The sequence below is a fragment of the Lissotriton vulgaris genome, chromosome 2_1 (assembly GCF_964263255.1).
Source record: "Lissotriton vulgaris chromosome 2_1, aLisVul1.2, whole genome shotgun sequence".
NCBI classification, from domain to species: Eukaryota; Metazoa; Chordata; class Amphibia; order Caudata; family Salamandridae; genus Lissotriton; species Lissotriton vulgaris.
The window spans coordinates 1,855,504,286-1,855,522,288 of NC_141687.1; the positions used below are offsets into that span (position 1 = coordinate 1,855,504,286).

Consider the following 18,003-nt stretch of genomic DNA (forward strand, 5'->3'; position numbering starts at 1 on the left):
ATCTTCGACTCCATCGCCACTGTGTAAGCGTGTGTTGGCCGTGAGTGCCATGTCTTGCCTGCGATCGCCAGCAGCGTATTTCCCTCTGCCACATATTTAATTGGTGTCTTGGGGCACCGCCTCTCGACTCAATATGTTCGTGTTACCCCCATCTCCATCCAGCCCCACTGTTATCAGTTGTGTCTTCCCCAGGTCTGTACCCCACGCCTGTCCGGGGATAGTGAAGGTGCCTCTAGTTGTCCTCTAGGCATTGCTCAGGGTCTGACAGTTCAGTTCCACCATCTCTCTCCATTATAGCGGCTCCCTCCAAGCCCCCGATCTTAAATACGTTAGATACAAACCCCAAAAATTCTTCAGTCGGCTGGTGGGGGGGAGCAACTCACTATAGTATTCTGATTGCGTGCAGCAATAGATCATATTGTGCGCCCATCTTTTAATTGTCGGTGGTGGGCCTCTCATCCAACAGCACGCCACTACTCATCGGGCCATTAACAGCCCCATATCTGCAAGTCGTTGTATCGCTTCTGGTAGGCCCTTAGTGTATCCCAGCAACGCCACCAACGGGTCAGGGCCAATTTCTACTTCCAAGATTAAACTTATTTCCTTAAATATGTTTTCCCAATATAGTCTAATTGCTGGACAATACCACGCCATGTGTATGAAATCCGCTATCAGCGTACGACATTGTTCACACTCCGCTGTTTGTCTAAGGCCATAGCGGTGCAGTCTCTCCGGGGTGTAATACACTCTTTGGAGAAACTTAAAGTGTATCAGTCTGTGTCTCCCGTTTAGTGAGAGTTTTTTGGTATTACCGCAGCAGTAACCCCACATTCCGTCATTCATCGTGATTTGTAGATCTTGCTGCCAGTCTGCCCTGGCTTTCATCAGTGTCTGCCCCTTGTGTGATGTGGCTGTCCTGTACAAGGTGGTTATTAACTTACGAGGTACCTCCGTTTTGATGACGTGCGTAAGCTCCGGGATCTCTGGTGGTTCCGCAAGGTCTGGACCCAAGGTGTCCAGCAGCGCACCACGTACCCTGTGGCATTGGAAACGGATCAATAGTGATGCGTCCCTGCTTCCAGTTGAGGCCTGCTCCCATGTCTTAGCACGCCCATCCTTGAATAGGTCTCCTGCTTTAATAATTCCCAACCCGCGCAACGACTGTATCACCCCGACGTCCGTCGCCGGTGCAAGCCATAACGCCCACTCCAGCGGCATGACTGGGGAGTATAGTATTTCACAGTTCTGTGCTTTCTTTAGGGAGTGCCAAGCGTGATTCGTGGCTGTTAAAGAGTCCAGTATACCTGTTCTGCGGTCCACTGGTTGAAATACCGTGGCTGGTAGGGGAAGGGGATCCGCAAACAGGCGCTCCATTTGAACGTGGGGGATATTTGCCTCACCGTGTATCCACGTATGTAGATGCGAAGCCTGCGCAACCCTGTAGTACAGCTCTACATCCGGAGCACTCAAACCGCCCATCTCGTATGGCAACGTGAGAGTGGACCACTTCACCCCACGCCAGTTTAATCATGAGCTGTGTGAGAGTCTTAAATAAGTTCTTTGATAGAACCATCGGTATGGCACTAAACAAAAATAAAAACCGGGGTAGGATCACCATTTTCATAATCGCTATGCGGCCCATAAGTGACAGTGGCAACCTGCACCATGTCTCCACCTCGTCCTCTAGTTTGCTATATGCTACGCCATAATTCTCTCTAAGCAAGACCTCCGAATCAGTGTGCACTTTGACTCCTAGGTATCGGACCGGATCAAGGGTCCATTGTATCGGGTATTCCATGTCAAATTGTCATGTAGCTGGGGTTAGTGGAAAGGCCACCGACTTCGTCCAATTTACCTTTAGGCCCGAGAGAGCGCCGAAGCGCACCACTTCCCTAAGTACCGATGACAGGTTAGTTTCCGGATCTCGAATATAGAGCAATGTGTCATCTGCATATGTCGACACTATAATCTTGTATTTTGGGAAATTGATACCTTCATTCCCGTGATATTCACGCAGCGCGCAACTAGAGGCTCCGCAACAAGCGCGTAAAGCAGCGGCGACAGTGGGCAGCCCTGCCTAGTTCTCCTGCTGATCGGAAAGGGATCAGTGACCAGGTCTCCCAATAGAAGCCTCGCCGATGGTTCATAATATAGAGCACCAATCATTTGTAAAAACGGCTCGTCCAGACCCATGCGTCTCAGCTCCCTGATCATAAAGGGCCACTCTACCGAGTCGAAAGCTTTCTCCATATCTAAGAACACCGCTATTGCCTTCGCGTCCTGCTTCACATGCTGCCTTGTACCCAGTACCGTCCTGATATTATACGTAAGGTTACGTCCAGGGATGAATCCCGCCTGCTCCGGTGCAATCAGTTCAGGTGTCGGCAGGGCTAGCCGTGTCGCCAGGACTTTGGCGTATAACTTGGTGTCCACATTAATGAGCGACAGAGGTCTATACAAACTGCACTCCTCTTGGGGCTTACTAGGTTTTAGAATGGTGACTATAAGTGCTTCCCTCATTGACTGTGGCATGCTACCTTCCACACAGATGTCATCAAACAGTGCGGACAGATGTGGGATCAGCTGCTCCTGGAATGCTTTATAGAAGCCCACCGTGAGCCCGTCTGCTCCTGGGGCACTTCCAGAACGCATGCTCGCTAGTGCCTTCACAATCTCGTCTCTACTTATGGGCATCATAAGAAATTTCCGCTGCGTATTCGTGAGCATGGGAAGAGTAATGTGTTCTAGGTAATCCGATATATCATCAGCAAGATCTTTACTTCTCGATGACTATAAATCAGAGTAGAAATCCTTGAACTCCTTAGCTATCTCTTCCTCATCCGTGACTACACTACCATCAGCCCTCTTAAGCTCCAATATCTGAGTCCTCCCTCTCCTTCCCTTAAGGAGTCTGGCCAGGAGAGAGCTGGGACGCTCCCCCTCCCCGTATGTTCGGGCAGTCGCATATTTTCCCATGTGTTGGACCTCCCTATCCGCTTCTTCGTTATATTCATTGACTAGTAATTTGACCTCCCCCAGGACATCCACATTTGGATTGCTACTCTGCCGTTTCTCCAGAATCGCCAGCCGCTTCTCAAGTAACGAGAGACGTATGCCCCTAACATAGACTTTGAAAGCCTCCCACAGTGTCTGGAAACTGTCTACCGACCCCTCATTCTTCTCAAAGAAGACCTCAATCTCCTTTGCAAGCTCCCCCCGGAACTGTTCATCTAATAAAGAGTATGGAGGGAACCACCATGTAAATGGAGGGATTCTTGTGGCAGGAGTGTGCATCTCCAGTAATATCGGGGAGTGATCGGTGAGGGTATGTGGCAGGAATACTCCTCGATATGATAGGAGACGCCATCCAGTAGTCTATCCTGGTGTGTATATCGTGGAATGCTGAGTAGTGAGTGTTTCCACCCTTATCTGCATGTCTATGACACCATACGTCTTCTAGGTCTAGCTTTATGAGCTCTATGCCCAGCGTGTGTGCAGCCGCAGATGGCCTACGCAGGGGTCCTGCTGATCTGTCCAATGCTGGGTCTAATACTAAATTGAAATCACCACCCCAGAGCATCTGAGCCGATGTGTAAGTGCGAGCCGTAAGTGCCAATGTACTGTAAAAATCGGGGGAGTCGAAGTTAGGGCCATAAACATTTATAACTACGAAATCTAAGCCCGCCCCCTTGCATCTGGAAATTACATATCTTCCCTCGGGATCTGCCTGTAGTAGCGACTGGGTCAGCTTTGCTCTACGGTTACCCTAGGTCAGAACCCCCCTAGAGTGTGTGGTAAAACCTGCAGCTGTGACGTTGCCTACCAGTCCCTTACTGAGAAGCATTTTGCTTGCTAATGGTAAATGTGTCTCCTGTAGGAGCGCTAAATCCACCCTATGCCTCTGCATGTAGCTCAGCACCTTTCTCAGTTTGCGATAATCATTAAGCCCCCTTATATTCCATGTGAGCGACCAAATTGCCGCAGTCGTATCGCAAGAAATCACATTACTTGTATTTGACAGCCCACCCAAATGTGTAGTGCTTTCGTGGCTTCTGATGTTGTGGTCTGAATGCGGGGAACATGTGCAGTAGGAATCTCAGAACCCACCCCCTCCAACTGTGCAGAACAAAGAACTAACAACCAACCCCTCCCCCCTCCCACAGCAGACCTCCCTCAACCTGGCCTTGCAGATCCTCTCCCCACCCCCCCTCACCAGCTTCCCACTTCCCAACTGAAACAAAAATAAACCCCCCCGTGTGGTGCAATGTGCGCTGGGGCCAAGGTCGCGAAGCAGCCTCGTCACTCCAACTTTGCTCGCCACACCTTGCATCTAGCACCAAGTGAGCCTTAAAGGTATATAATGAACTGTCAATCCTGAATCCCCACTCGGCCTCCCCCTTCTGCCCCCATCCTGTTCCAAAGCTCCAGCCTCCTTTGGGTTCGTCACGCAACGATATACAGCACGTATCAATAACCACATGCAGCGACAGTCTCGGTCGTCTTGTCCCACGCCAAACTCCCATTCAACTTGTATCAGCCGAGTGGCAGCTGTTAAATCACAGCCCCAAGGCACAGGTCCCTCGTCCCCATCGGGGAATGTGCCACTCGGAGAGACTTGCAGTAGAGGTAATTAAGTATAGGGTGGGAGGCGTGTGCGCAGATAGAGTGACCAAGACTTATGCGGGAGAACTGTCACCATGGGCACGTCCTACGGTACTGTTAGTCTATCACCCTCACTCCTGTTTGTCGAGTCTGCTGCTCTCCTCGGCGTCTTCATCGAATCTGCGAGCGCCTCGGGACTGGTCCCTTGCCCAGCCCTTGAGCGCCTGTTGCAGAGCCCTCACGTCTGTGAAGATATGCGAATGGCCTTGCCAATTAACCCTCAGTTTAGCCGGATAAAGCATTGCATAGTCCAGGCCAAGTTCTCGGAGCTGCCTCTTGCAGGGTATAAAGTGCTTGCATGCCTCCTGTACTTTGGCTGTAAAGTCTGGGTATAAGGAAATCACTGATCCCTCATATTGCAGTGACTTATTTGCTCTCGCCAGTCTGAGCGCAGTGTCCCTGTCGCTGTAATTTAGTAGTTTAGCGATGTTAGGTCGTGGAGGAGTACCCGGGCGCCGTCGCGGTCCCAGCGTGCGATGAGCCCGTTCCACCACGAACATCGACAAGAACACCCCCTCTCCCAGCAATGTAGTAAGGAGTCTTTCCACAAACGTTTCCATGGGGCCTGTGGAGGTGGATTCCGGCAATCCCATAATGCGGCGGTTACAGCGCCGGGAGCGGGCCTCCAAGTCCTCCGTCTTGTCTTGTAGGGTTTGCATAATCTTCTCTAGTTTTTTGTGTCCTACATCAATTTCAGTCTGGGCCTCCTCCACTTCGGTTACCCTGCGCTCCGTCATGTCGAGTCTCTCTGCGTGTTTATCCAATCCTTCTGCCATGCGGTCCATCCTGTAAGTCAATGCGTCTATCTTGGTGCCCAGCGAGGATATACTTGTCTGCAGCCCTTTCTCCATGGACAGTAGTAGAGACTTGATGTCTGAGCCCGCTGCCTGTTCTTCTTCTGGCTGGGTCGCCACACTGTCCACTGCAGGTGTTCCTTGCTGCTGCGTTTACTCTGCGTTTTGTCGCCCCTTCCCATCAAGTCAGCTTGCTCTTAGGGGTGAGCCCTGGGGTCTCCGTGTAGCTGTTTTCGCCTTGCAGTATAGTCTGCATCCACTCTCCTATACACCTCTATTAAATAATGCAATTTGGTTGAGATGTACCAGTCCTATGGCACTAGGGTGTTCTGCGCCTCTTGTGCGGTCCCAGCGACCAAGGAGTTAGGTATGCTATTGACTTTGCGCAGCTCGGGGGCCAGGGTCACTGCTGTTGTCCCGATCCAACACAGCACAGCCCTCCCTAGCGAGAGCAGCCGCCGTCACTCGTCCGCCTTCGCAGCGTATTGGTCGGTCTTTATGCCGCCCCCTGGGGAGATAGATGCTCTCACAAGCTACTGGGCCCTCGGTTATCCGCCCTTCTTATGCCCAACGCATCAGTGCCTCCGTCTCGTTGCAGCACCACCTCGAGCCTCCTATTCCAGGACCAGTGTTAAACTGTAAGCCTCTCTCTGCTTTCGCTACAGGCTCTATGCAGCACTGCTGAGGGGAGAGGGTGGGGGGGCGGGATGTCCGCTTTACCCCGCTATGGCTCGCGATGACTGCAGCCTACCTCTCCACTATGCTCACAGGCTTCGAGGATCCGATCAGGAGCTGCGCGGCAGGCCCAGGTTTAAGCCCTCTCCTTTCCTTTGTACTCTCGTTCCTCCACCAGTGGCTGCCAGAAGCAGGAGATCGCTCGTATTTTGCCAGGTGTCTCCGCTGGTATTGCCCCGCTCTGCCACCGTATCGGCAGCACAGTGGGTCCCGAGGGTGCTCTGAAGTCCTCCCGGGCAGGGCGGCTCGCCGTCACTCTCTTCGTCCGCACGTCGCGTGATGCACCCCGGGCAGTTCTGCCACTTGAGGCCGGGGATTCTGGGCCTGCCAGTCCGTTTCCGGCCGCGGCGTCGCCACCAGCCTTTGTGCCGACCCGTCCCAGCAAGACGCGCCTCCCTCGTCCTCAGTCAGTGAGAGGGTTGGGGGAAGGTCCGGGATCGCCTCAGTGTTGTTCAGGTGCAGGATTATGTAGCATAGTTTGTGTGGTGTGACGGAGCTGTGGGATTAGGCGGCCATCGCAGCTGCCAGCAAGCTCCGCCCCCGGGAATCTGTTATTATTCCTATTTACAAAAAAGGCGACAAATCTGCAGCCAAAAACTAATGGCCCATCTCCCTACTCGACTCCTCAGTCAAAATTATGAGTAGGGTTTTATTGTTAAGATTGGAGGAGTGGGTCATGGACAATGGTATTTTGGCTCAGGCACACTGCGGTTTTAGAAAGGGATTAGGCACCTTAGAACAGTGTATTAACCTGGAGCTCTTAGTCGGAAAATACACACGTGCTAAACAGGGACGGCTCTTTCTTATGTTTTGTAGATTTGAGCAGCACTTTTGATTTAGTGGATTTTATGGCCAGTCTAATTTAATCTTGGCGCCCCGAAACCCATTGTTTACTTTTTAGCTAGGCTGTAAAAAAAATGATCGACCAAAGTACGGTACGGCCAGAGGGGTGAATGTACCCCTCATTTTAACGTAAAAGGTGGTATCCGCCAAGGCTGCTTTCTAGCCCGTTGCTTTTTACTTTATTTATTAATGAAGTTGACGCAGCACTTAACTTGATACTGGTGGATTCCCCACTACTGGAAGGCAAGGAAGTCCCAGTCCTGCTCTATGCGGACAACGCTGTGCTTTTATCCAGAACGCCGGTAGGGCTTCAGAGGCTAATCAATGGGTTTGCGGTTTTTATCAGTAAGAGGAAGCTGATGATTAATAAGGCAAAAACATTTACAATGGTATGTGGTCCAAAATACAAGAGTTGGAAACCATTTTTTATTGAAGGCAATAAAGTGCAAAACGTGGATAATTTTTGTTATTTAGGTATTTCCTTTTCTTCTAATGGGAAATGGAACCACGAATTGTCCCACGCTCGGGTCAAAATGAGCGAAAGTATATATTGTGTTTTTAAATTTGCTTCTAATATGGGGGATCATCGCAATAAAGACATTGTTAATATTTATCAAGCAAGATGCACATCTGTTGCACTTTATGGGGCTGGGGTATGGGGACTCCAACCTTGCTTCGATTTACAAACAGAAGAGAATTCTTTAAAAAAATGGTTTTATGTCTCCCGGTCTCAGCCTCCTCCGAACTTATTCACTGTGAAGTGGGTCTTAACTATCTGACGGATTTAATAGCTTTGAGACCCCTTCTGTTATGGAGATCCATATGGTTAAAGGAGGAGACTATTTTTACTAAGTCTATTATTAATGACTGCCTGCGATTGGATAATTGCCTAAAGATGCCCTGGCTTAATTATTTAGATAATTCTTTTGGGGTCATATTCGATCAAACAATCTTGGAAAATCAAAATGAAGTATCTGGTAACACAGGAGTTAAAGAATACCTTCCTGTGCTATAAGAACGAACGCAGGCTGAAAATAGTAGGGAAGCAAGCCACGTATCAGCTTTTCCATCTGCATATAGATACGGAGGGCTTCCAAACTTACCTTCCACTTGTCACGAGACCTTCCCATCGATATGTTCTAACTAGAATGAGGTTAGGCCTTGTGCACCATTTAGTAGCGTTCCCTACGATGAAACAGCGCCCTGCCGCCCCATGCCCATGTGACCGGAATACAAAGCAGAGCACCTTGCACATTCTACTTTTGTGCGGTTTGTATCTGTCTTTTAGAATTGCTTATCTTTAACCATTGTTTAAAAAGTATGATGCCAAAACCACTAATGCTGCTATTGACCCTACTGTTTACGCTAAGAGAACCTGAGATTTGTTTTATACTGCAACATTTATTTTAAGTTCAATTAACGCTAGGAAGAGTATGTTGTTCTAATGTAATTAACCATCTCCGTTAAGTTTGGGGATGGTCTTCCTAATCAAGAACTTTGCACTTTCTGAATCCAACGTGTTTTGGATCTTGTCACTAAAAAAAACATGTAATGCTGCTATGTGTCTATTGTTTGCATTAGGAGAACTGATGTTGTGCCATTTTTTTCTTATTTGAAAAGTTGCTAGGAGTCTACTGTACAGTAAGACAACTGACATAGCGTATGATGTTTTAATGGAATTAGTTTCTTGTTTTTCGTCTTTTTTATGGATTTTGATTCTTTTAATACTTGTTTCTTATGTATTTTTAATTATGTATTAAGCTTTTATGGATGTTTTGTTTCAACCGAATAAAGCTTATTGAATCAAACATGAACGTTTTTTTTTTTACATAGAAACAGTGTTAGCTGTTTTGCCTGCCACATGTTTAAAAAAAGATCATAAACACATGCCTAAAACAGCCTTCTGTCATTTTTATTTTTTTTCAACAAATTATGTTCAATTTTATAATGGTACAGCAGCGGCCAGAGGCCTACTCATCAATACATTTCAATATAAATGCCACCTTGTACCGATGAGAATAGTACAGAAAAAGATAAAAGATAAAACAATTAACCTTGGTGAAACTGAGCACAGATTTGCCTCCCCTCACCCTCTGTCTTAAACATTTTATTTTTAAGAACGGATTTTAATCACCAAATATCAAATATAGCGCAGAGCAACTCATGCATCATGCATCAGTCTTTCACATTTGGATCAGTGGTTTGTTCCTGAATCCTAACGCCCTAGAAGTATCGCGAAAAATCCAGAAGTAAAGAGGGTTTGGTAAAGTTTTGTGCACAAAAGTGATGACAGTCGAAGTACCCTTGGGGACGTAATTCATCTAGTGATAGTATCTGTTCCCATACATTTTTGTGTATGGCTGAGTCACTTGCTGGCTGCAGGGTGTGACAGTTCTTGCTCTGTTTGAGTCGCTCATTCAAGCAGACAGTGGGTGGGACAGTGGCTGCCTGGTGGCTTGTGGGCGATTTGCATATCATCCACCTAGGAGGCCACAGAAGGGTTACCTTCGATAATTAATCTAGCTTTGACAGAGACCGAATACAATCCAAGATCTTCGGACCTCTTCAGGACCCGGCACAAGTTGTGTGCACATCTGAAGCTATGCCCCTGTCTCACTTCCATGTGAGTTTATATCTGTGCCCAGCTCTCGGCTAGCCCACCCTCATCTTGGGAACTTCCAGTCCAAGTTCCCCTGTTGGATCAGCTCTTCGCTTCCTCCCTGCTGCTGGCTTTCTTTCAAATGGACTATAGCAGGAAAGATATGTGCCCGCCCGTGTGTGTAGTTGTGAACTCTCATTGCTGCTGCTGCTCTCACAAGGTCTGTGCCAAGGTGGTGAGTAGCAGTCACAGAGGTTGGGATTGGTGATGAATGTGTTGGGTGTTTTTCAGTCACAATTTTTGGTAACAAGTTATTGCGAAATAAAATGGTGACTTGGTTGAAACACAGCTAACTTCCTCGGAAACAGATTAGTACAAGCATTTACAATGCAATGGTCTCGGCATTATTAAAGGTAGAGCTATTGGCATTGCTCATGACTTTTTTTTTTAAATCACAAAAAAATGGCATTGTCATTTATATTATTAAAGGTAGAGCTATTGGCATTGCTCATGACTTTTTTTTGTTTTTAAATCATAAATAAATGGCATTGTCATTTATAATGCAAATAGCTTAATCGCTAGCAAATGCGAGACCTGTTGCATTTGCACCCACACACAGAGTAAGAAGTAGAGTGAGTAGTTGATAGTGAGTAGGAGAGAGTGATTAGTAGAGTATTAGAGAGCGAGTAGTAAAAAGTGAAAGAGTGAGTATTAAAGAGGGAAAGAGTGAGTAGTAAAGTATTGGCATTGCTCATGACATTATTTTTATTTATGTTTTTGTTTTTAAAACATAAATAAATGGCATTGTCATTTACAATGCCAATAGCTTAATCACTCACAAATGCAAGACTTATTGCATTTGCAACCACACAGAGTCACACATACAAAGCCACCCACACATACAGAGCCACCCCCACACAGAGCCACCCCCACACAGAGCCACCCACACACAGAGCCACCCACACACAGAGACACCTACCAAAAAAGCTACACACACCCAGAAAGAACCACCCACACAGAGCCACCTACCAAAAAATCACCGGGCCTGTGTTACACCACTATGTTTAGAGGGGGCTGGGTGAGTGCTCAAAGATCTATTCATTGTTTTCACTAATCATGGTTCACATATTGAGATTAACCTAACCTTTTTAGGCAAAACCCTACCCTGCAGACATGAAATGTGCCTTTATCTATGAGTTTGTACTCAACCACTGTCAGGGATCTCAAGAAATTATAAGGAAAGAAAATACATGCCATACAAAGTAAACTTCAGCAGTTTTAAGGATTCTCTAGAGGGAAGGGGAATGGAAGGCAGACAGGAAAAGTGAAGAGGGTGGGTGGGGAGACAGTAAAGGGGCAGGTAGACGGGAAAGAGAGATAAGAAAGAGTGCGAAAAAACAGTAGAGAGCCATAATAAAGTTAAGAATTGTACAGCATTTTTTTTTAATGGGGCATGGATGCCGGTATTGCATATTCTTAACATGACAATAACCCTAACACACATGTTATTATAAAGCTATTTATAATGTATTGGAATTCTAACATTGCACCTCATAATTTACATGGCATTCAAATGGCATTATTTACATGAGCAATACTATCTGCATGCTGTTGGGTACATTTATATGGAGGGTGGTGAATTACATTTCATTTTCACACCACTGTTTATGTGGCATTGACACATCTCTGTCAACATGGTTCTGGTAAAACAGCATTACGTGATTTGTGTGGTAATTGCACAACATTAGCAGAACATAGTGGTACATGATAACCAGTGTTACTCAGGGGCTTGTGGGTCACAGGCATTTGGTGGTGCATCAGTTGCTTGAAGTTGTGATTTGGCCAGGGTTTATGCTTGTCACACATTTTACAGTTTCTGGATAGTCTAAGAAAAAATTCGGCACTCACTACTCACGCTGTTGACTGCTCAGACCGTGAGCACAAATGATGACATAGTGTAAATATCGCAAAAAGTTCCCAATTAAATGTCACAGGGTGTGCTCCTTTGCATGCCTGCATTGCCCTAAAGCCCCCTGCATCACGCAACTTTCATCTGGAGCTGTGTAAGGCAAGCCGCGGTGAGTCATAAAAACAGAGCAGAGGGTGGAGGCCAGTGTATGATGGGAGATGGGCAAAGCTGCCTGAAGACTTTTCTGACTTTCCTGAAGAAAGCAGCGTACCCGAGGTCAACCAGTATGCACTATCAAAGCTGCTTCAATCTCCCCTGCATGCCTCCCTTGTCTGTGTCGTGACCCGACAGACAGGCGACAGATAGGGCAACAGGACAGGAGGACGCTAGGACCCTGTGGGTCATGAGGGAGGCGACCAGGTCACCGGACACCACATCCGGTTAGTGGACAGGAAGTGACCAGAGGACAGATGTGCAGATGACCGCTCCTGTACACGCAATAAAAGAGGATTGTATTCACTAACCTTTGTCCAGTGTTTGATGTGTCCATTGCCAACCACAAAGACACGACAACTGGCGACGAGAGGCGGGATCACCCATCTGCGTGCCCGTGGATTTAAAGAGCGTTGGGAGTGCACCGAAAAAAGACGAGGAGAAGTTGTAGAAAGGACGAGCATTCACGGAGACAAAGAAGCGCAGCGACACGGGAGCCCACCCCGACTGCTGCAAAAGAAAACACGATTGCCCCGGTAAGCGCCGCGTAAGGAAGCGCGAAGTTTAAAGGACCTGGCGCGAGCTCTCGCGAGAGTCTCGGTGGCCATTTTAGAGTCCGGCGCGAGGGCCAATCAGCAAGCGGGAAAGCACCGGCGGCCATCTTAGAGTCAGGAAACGATCGGATTGGCTGCGAAGTCTCGCGAAACTATCGGCGGCCATCTTGGAGTCAGGCAAATAAGCCAATAGGAAGCCAGGACGACTCGGCGGCCATTTTAAAGTCAGAAAAAGATCGTGAGCTATGGGAAAGTGCCGAATTCGAAGAGGAAAGAAGAAATAAAGCACCGGCAAAGCCAAAGACAGCAAATTAAGGCTGGACAAAGGAAAAAGAGAAAAAGAAACCAAAGACTTAAGGAAACAAAGTAAAGAAAAAAAAAAGGAAATGAAGAAAATACTAATAAAAAGACAAGAAAGAAAGAAAAGAAAGAAAAGAAACAGTGAAAGAATAAAGAGAAAAAGACAAAGAAAAAGAAGATAAAGAGAAAGGAAGAAAGAAAAGAGAAAAGAAGATAAAGAGAAAGGAAGAAAGGAAAGAGAAAAGAGACGGTACAAGAAAAAAGAAGAAAAGACAAAGAGCAAAGGAAACATAGAACAAAGCACAAAGGAGCGAAAGAACAGAAAGGGAAAAGAACAGATAAGGCAAGAAGGCAAGGATGGCAGACCCAAAGCCCAGCGCACAATACAGGAGCCCACTGCCGTTCAACTTATCGGAGCCACAAACAGGAAGAAGATGGGAGAAGTGGATCAGACGGTTCGAAAGATATATGGAAGCAACGGACGTAACAGAAGGAAAGAGACTAGGGTTACTGCTGAACTTAGCAGGGGATGACATCGAAGAACTTCTAGTGACACTGCCAACCGAAGAAACAAATACATATGAGACATTAAAGAAATGCCAAATTTGAACCACAACGGAACATTGACTTCGAACGATATACATTCACTATTGCGTGTCAACAAGTGGATGAGACGCTGTATGACTTTGCGACAAGGCTGAGAAAATTAGTGACACATTGTGAGTTCGACAAGTTTGACAACGAACAAGCAATAAGGCTACGGATCATTGAAGGCTGTCGTGACACAGGATTCAGGGCAAGGATCCTCAAAAAACCGATCTCATTGGAGAACATCCTGTCTCTGGCAAGAGCAGAGGCGAGAGCAACGGCACATGCCAAGGAAATTGAAAGAGGGAAGAATGTTGAAATAGAAAACGCACACTACATGACGAGCAAATATCGCACAGGCCGGTGGAGGAACGACCGGAGAGAACAAACAGGGAGGAGACAACATGAAGAAACATGCTACAAGTGTGGCATGGAATTTCCACACAGAGGTCCGTGCCCAGCGTTTGGCCAGAGGTGCAAAAGATGTAACAGGAGAAATCACTACGCCAGTATGTGCCAAGGCGTACAATTCAGAGATGACAGGAGAACAACTGGAAGACAACAAGAGTCGACTACAAGACACGTCAGATATGTCGACAGAGAAAGAAGAAGTTAATCGCGAGGATCAGGTGAAAATGAGGAAGAAGAGAAAGTGGAAAGACTATACCACATGTCGGAGGTTCACATAGAACTGAGTGGGGAAAACAGAAAAGGAGAGACAACAACTCGTACAGGCAGAAGCACCCAGGAAAAGACGGACTTGGCAAAGATAGGAGTAGGAGAACCCGAAGCGGAATTTGTACTGGACAGTGGTACAACATGCAATGTCATGTGTGCATCAGAATACGAGAAAATGGAATCAAAGCCGACACTGAGAGCATCCAAGGTGAAGATCTTCACCTGGGGGTCAAAGAAAGAGATAACAAACTTGGGAAAGTTCACAAAGGAACTGAAGTATAAAGACAAAAAGAACAAAGAAGACATACATGTGCTGAAAGGCGACGTTCCAGGACCATGCCTGCTAAGCAACAACACCGCCCAAACAATGGGTCTCATAACTATGACATATGACAAAAAAGAAAATGAACAACGCACCGAAAGCAAGCAAAGAGAAGAAGCAGGGACCAGAGAAAGAGGAAGGGCACGAAAAAGAATAAATGAAAGACCAGACAAAACAAAGGGCGGCCGTAGAAAGAGAGGAGCCAACAGAGATAGCGCCAGCTGGCCCAGGACATCGGACACACGGCAAGGAGCTAGAAGTGGAAAGATGGAGGCTGGCACGCAGAGAGCAGAAGGAGGACAACAAACAAACAAAAGAAAAAGACGATGGCAGAGAACAGCGACCGAAAAGGAATGCAAGGAGACAGAGAGACTAAGCGATAAAACATAGGAGTTAGAAAGTAGAGAGATGAGTCAATCACGACACCTGGACTCTCTCTCTCTCTCTCTCTCTCTCTCTCTCTCTCTCTCTCTCTCTCACCACAACAATGAGTCAATGCGGTAAAGGGTGATGGGGCAGGATTGATCAATAGAACTGTACCACGAACATTTGTTTGCAACAAAGGGGGAGATGTCGTGACCCGACAGACAGGCGACAGATAGGGAAACAGGACAGGAGGATGCTAGGACCCTGTGGGTCATGAGGGAGGTGACCAGGTCACCGGACACCACATCCGGTTGGGGGACAGGAAGGGACACTCAGAACCAGGACTGACCAGAGGACAGATGTGCAGATGACTGCTCCTGTACACGCAATAAAAGAGGATTGTATTCACTAACCTTTGTCCAGTGTTTGATGTGTCCATTGCCAACCACAAAGACACGACAGCCTGCTGCCCAGGCAGCTGTCAGTATCAAAAGCACAGCCTGCAAGCACATTGGCGCCGCACACTTAATTACTGATTTCCCAATAAAAAAGCTGGTATCATCATAACCACGGATTGCAAACTTAATTCATTCCTGGGACAGAGATGTCAGCAGCTATAAGAAGGTAGGGATGGGGACGCAAGGTCATGCGTTTGAAGTTTTTTAACCTGTAGGTGCAGTGATTTTATGGCATCCCACTCTTTGCTATTTGCGTTTACCAGTAGCATTAATAAAACAAGTCGGAGTGAGGAGGAAGAGGGGGTGAACGAGGAGGAGGAATCCGCTGCAGCCAAGGAGAGTGAGCAAGCATGGACGTGAGCGAGTGTCTCTTCGCACGTAGGTGTTGGCTTCCTGTTCACACCATTCATTTAAATTCCACAAACTTCGGCCCTGGGTAGACAAGGGGGCACTTTATCTCAGCTTTACATTTGGCCAAAAAGCACAGTCTAGAATCGCATTGGCGCTGCACATTTAATTATGGATCACCTAGCAGAAAAGCTCATATACTAATTCAGCTCTGAGTCAGAGGCGGCAGCATCGACAGAAAGGCAGGGACTAGGATGTCAGGCTGTGTGTTTGAAAAGCAAAAGGGTGAAGGAGGCCACTGCAGCCATAGATAGTGAGCGAACGGGGAGGAGGAGGAGTCAGCTGCAGCCGGGGAGAGGGAGCAAGCGTGGGTGCATGCAGTCCATGACCAAACAAGCAACAAGCATTGCCCACTGCCAGGCTCGACAATGACAACAGCCTGTAAACGATAACTGATATGAAATGAGTGTCCTGAGTGTATACAGATGTACAAATAAGCTATTTAACATCTGCATTTTACTAAACATGTACGAAGCAAACTTATTTGGCACACTGATACAAAAAACATGATTTATTGAGCCACATGTATATTCACTAGCTTAAGCACTCCTGGAAAAAAGTTCCAGCTGCAGCTTAGGGTCTGCCAGTGGTGTCATTAACTTTGTATCGTATTTAGCAGTGTCTTAAAGTTACACTTGATAAGGTACATTTATTTCTGGGGTAGTCAAATAGGAAGGTTCAGTGATTTAAAAGATCACATCACAAATATACACGGACAAGTGATGATGAGGTTTACTTTCAGCAATGCCCATGCAGCATTCCATTCTTTCGAGGTAGATACATTAGTGCACTTAAATTACATAATAAAACCGTTTATTAACCATGATTAGAAATGGTATCACGCAGCATATAAAAAACAAGTTATTTTACTGTTCCATAGTTGGTACTAATAGAAACGGAATGTAACGGGTCAAATGGAACTTCTAACAGGAAACAAGTTACCCTTCTTAACTGACTGGTGCCGGTGCCTCTGGGGTCATTCCTCAGCTAAGAACACCTGGATCCTTTTCTCCAGAGAACATCAGTAGGAGCTAGACACTATGCTGAGAAATGGGAAGGTGCGGAAATCACCCAGTGCCGGGGCCTTCCTCGCCTTCTGCACCAGACAGCAGGCCAGTATGGAAACAGTTCTAGGAGGACATGCACATAATGTTACCCATATGGCCTCGCACCAGACAGGCCACCGCTGTGGCCAAAGCAAGGGGCACTCATTATGCCGTCTTAGGAAACTAGAGGCCAGTGAAGACAAGTCAGGTCCAGGGCCAGCAGCCAATAACAGCGCGGCCCCAGGAATGACGTCACGGGGGTCTCCCGGGCCGGCAGCCAATCACAGCGCAGCCCGGGGAAAGACGTCAGGGGGGTGTCCCGGGCCGGCCGGCGGTCATTTTCACATGGCAACAGATGAGGGGTGGGCTCCCTCGAAGTTAATAAATAAAACGGGACTAAGCAAATTAAAAGAAGCGCTCCTTAGCGCTCGGCCAATCGATGCGAAGGCTACAGAGATGAAAGGAGAGAAGGAAAACAAGCTGAGGCAGCATGGCCGCTGGAGAGGGAGGGAGGGGTTGGGGCCCGGGGGAGCGGCAGAGCGGGACAGAGGAGAGCAGAAGGAAGGGGGGAGGTGAGCGGAGCCGAGCAGCTCCTGAAAGCAGAAGGGAAGGGAAGCGAGCATCTCCGGAAACACCACCACGTTTCTCCGAGGCGAGGCTGAAATGCCTCGGAGAAACACACGGCCATTTTCGTTTTTGGGGGTGTGTTTTTGCAGTTGAGTGATGGATGACGTCACGGCTTAAAAACTGCTAAAAAACACGCCCCCGAATCTGCTAAAGACGGGGCCTGAACCGAGTGACGCCCCTCTCCTCCAATGGCTGACCAGCATTTACGAGGCCAGCCAGGGGCGGATTGGCAATGCGGGCATTCGGGCATTGGCCGAAGGGCCGGTCTCTCCGTGCCCTCTGTGGGCTGTTTTTTTTCTCCCCTTTCCCAGCTGCACAGTGAAGCTGCATTCATTTCTCTGTCTCTGTCTCTGTGCTCTCTGTGGACTAGGAAAGGGGAGGAAAAAAACGTCCCACAGAGGGCACGGAGACAGAGACAGAGAAAAGAATGCAGCTTCACTGTGCGGCCGCAGCGATTCTCCGCTGTGGCCTCTCCTTCACCCCCTGCCCTGCAAAGCAATCACACTGAGGGTGGCTGGGGAGGGGGTGATTGTTTGAAAAAATCGGCCTCCCTGGGGGCCAGGTGTTGCTCAGGCCTTTGAGCCATTTTCACCTTGTCTTCCCTGGGGCCCACACAGCACATAAACACTGTTAGTTTTAACACCTCGCCCACAGCAGTTCGCATTCACGGCATAGTGGGCGAGAAAGAATTGTTCTCGCTGTGGGGGCCAGGTGAGCTTTACAGCTTGCACCATCTTCACCTCAGCCTCCCCCTGGCTACCGTGGATGACCCATTAGCTGTGTTTTGTGCTCCCCTGCCAGGACATTGCCCTGAGGCCTGGAGGGCTGGGGAGGGCTGATTAATTTACTAATTACAGGGGCCTTACTGCTATTCATGTGCTCCTGAGCTGAAGGTCTGGGG

At 47.8% G+C, this 18,003-nt stretch overlaps 1 protein-coding gene across 1 annotated transcript in view; it reads right to left on the reverse strand.

Annotated features, from left to right (window-relative positions):
* LOC147733412 (gonadotropin-releasing hormone II receptor-like) overlaps positions 1-18,003 on the reverse strand; it is a 138,370-nt gene that overhangs the window by 103,627 nt on the left and 16,740 nt on the right. The gene's annotated exons all lie outside the window — the stretch shown is intronic.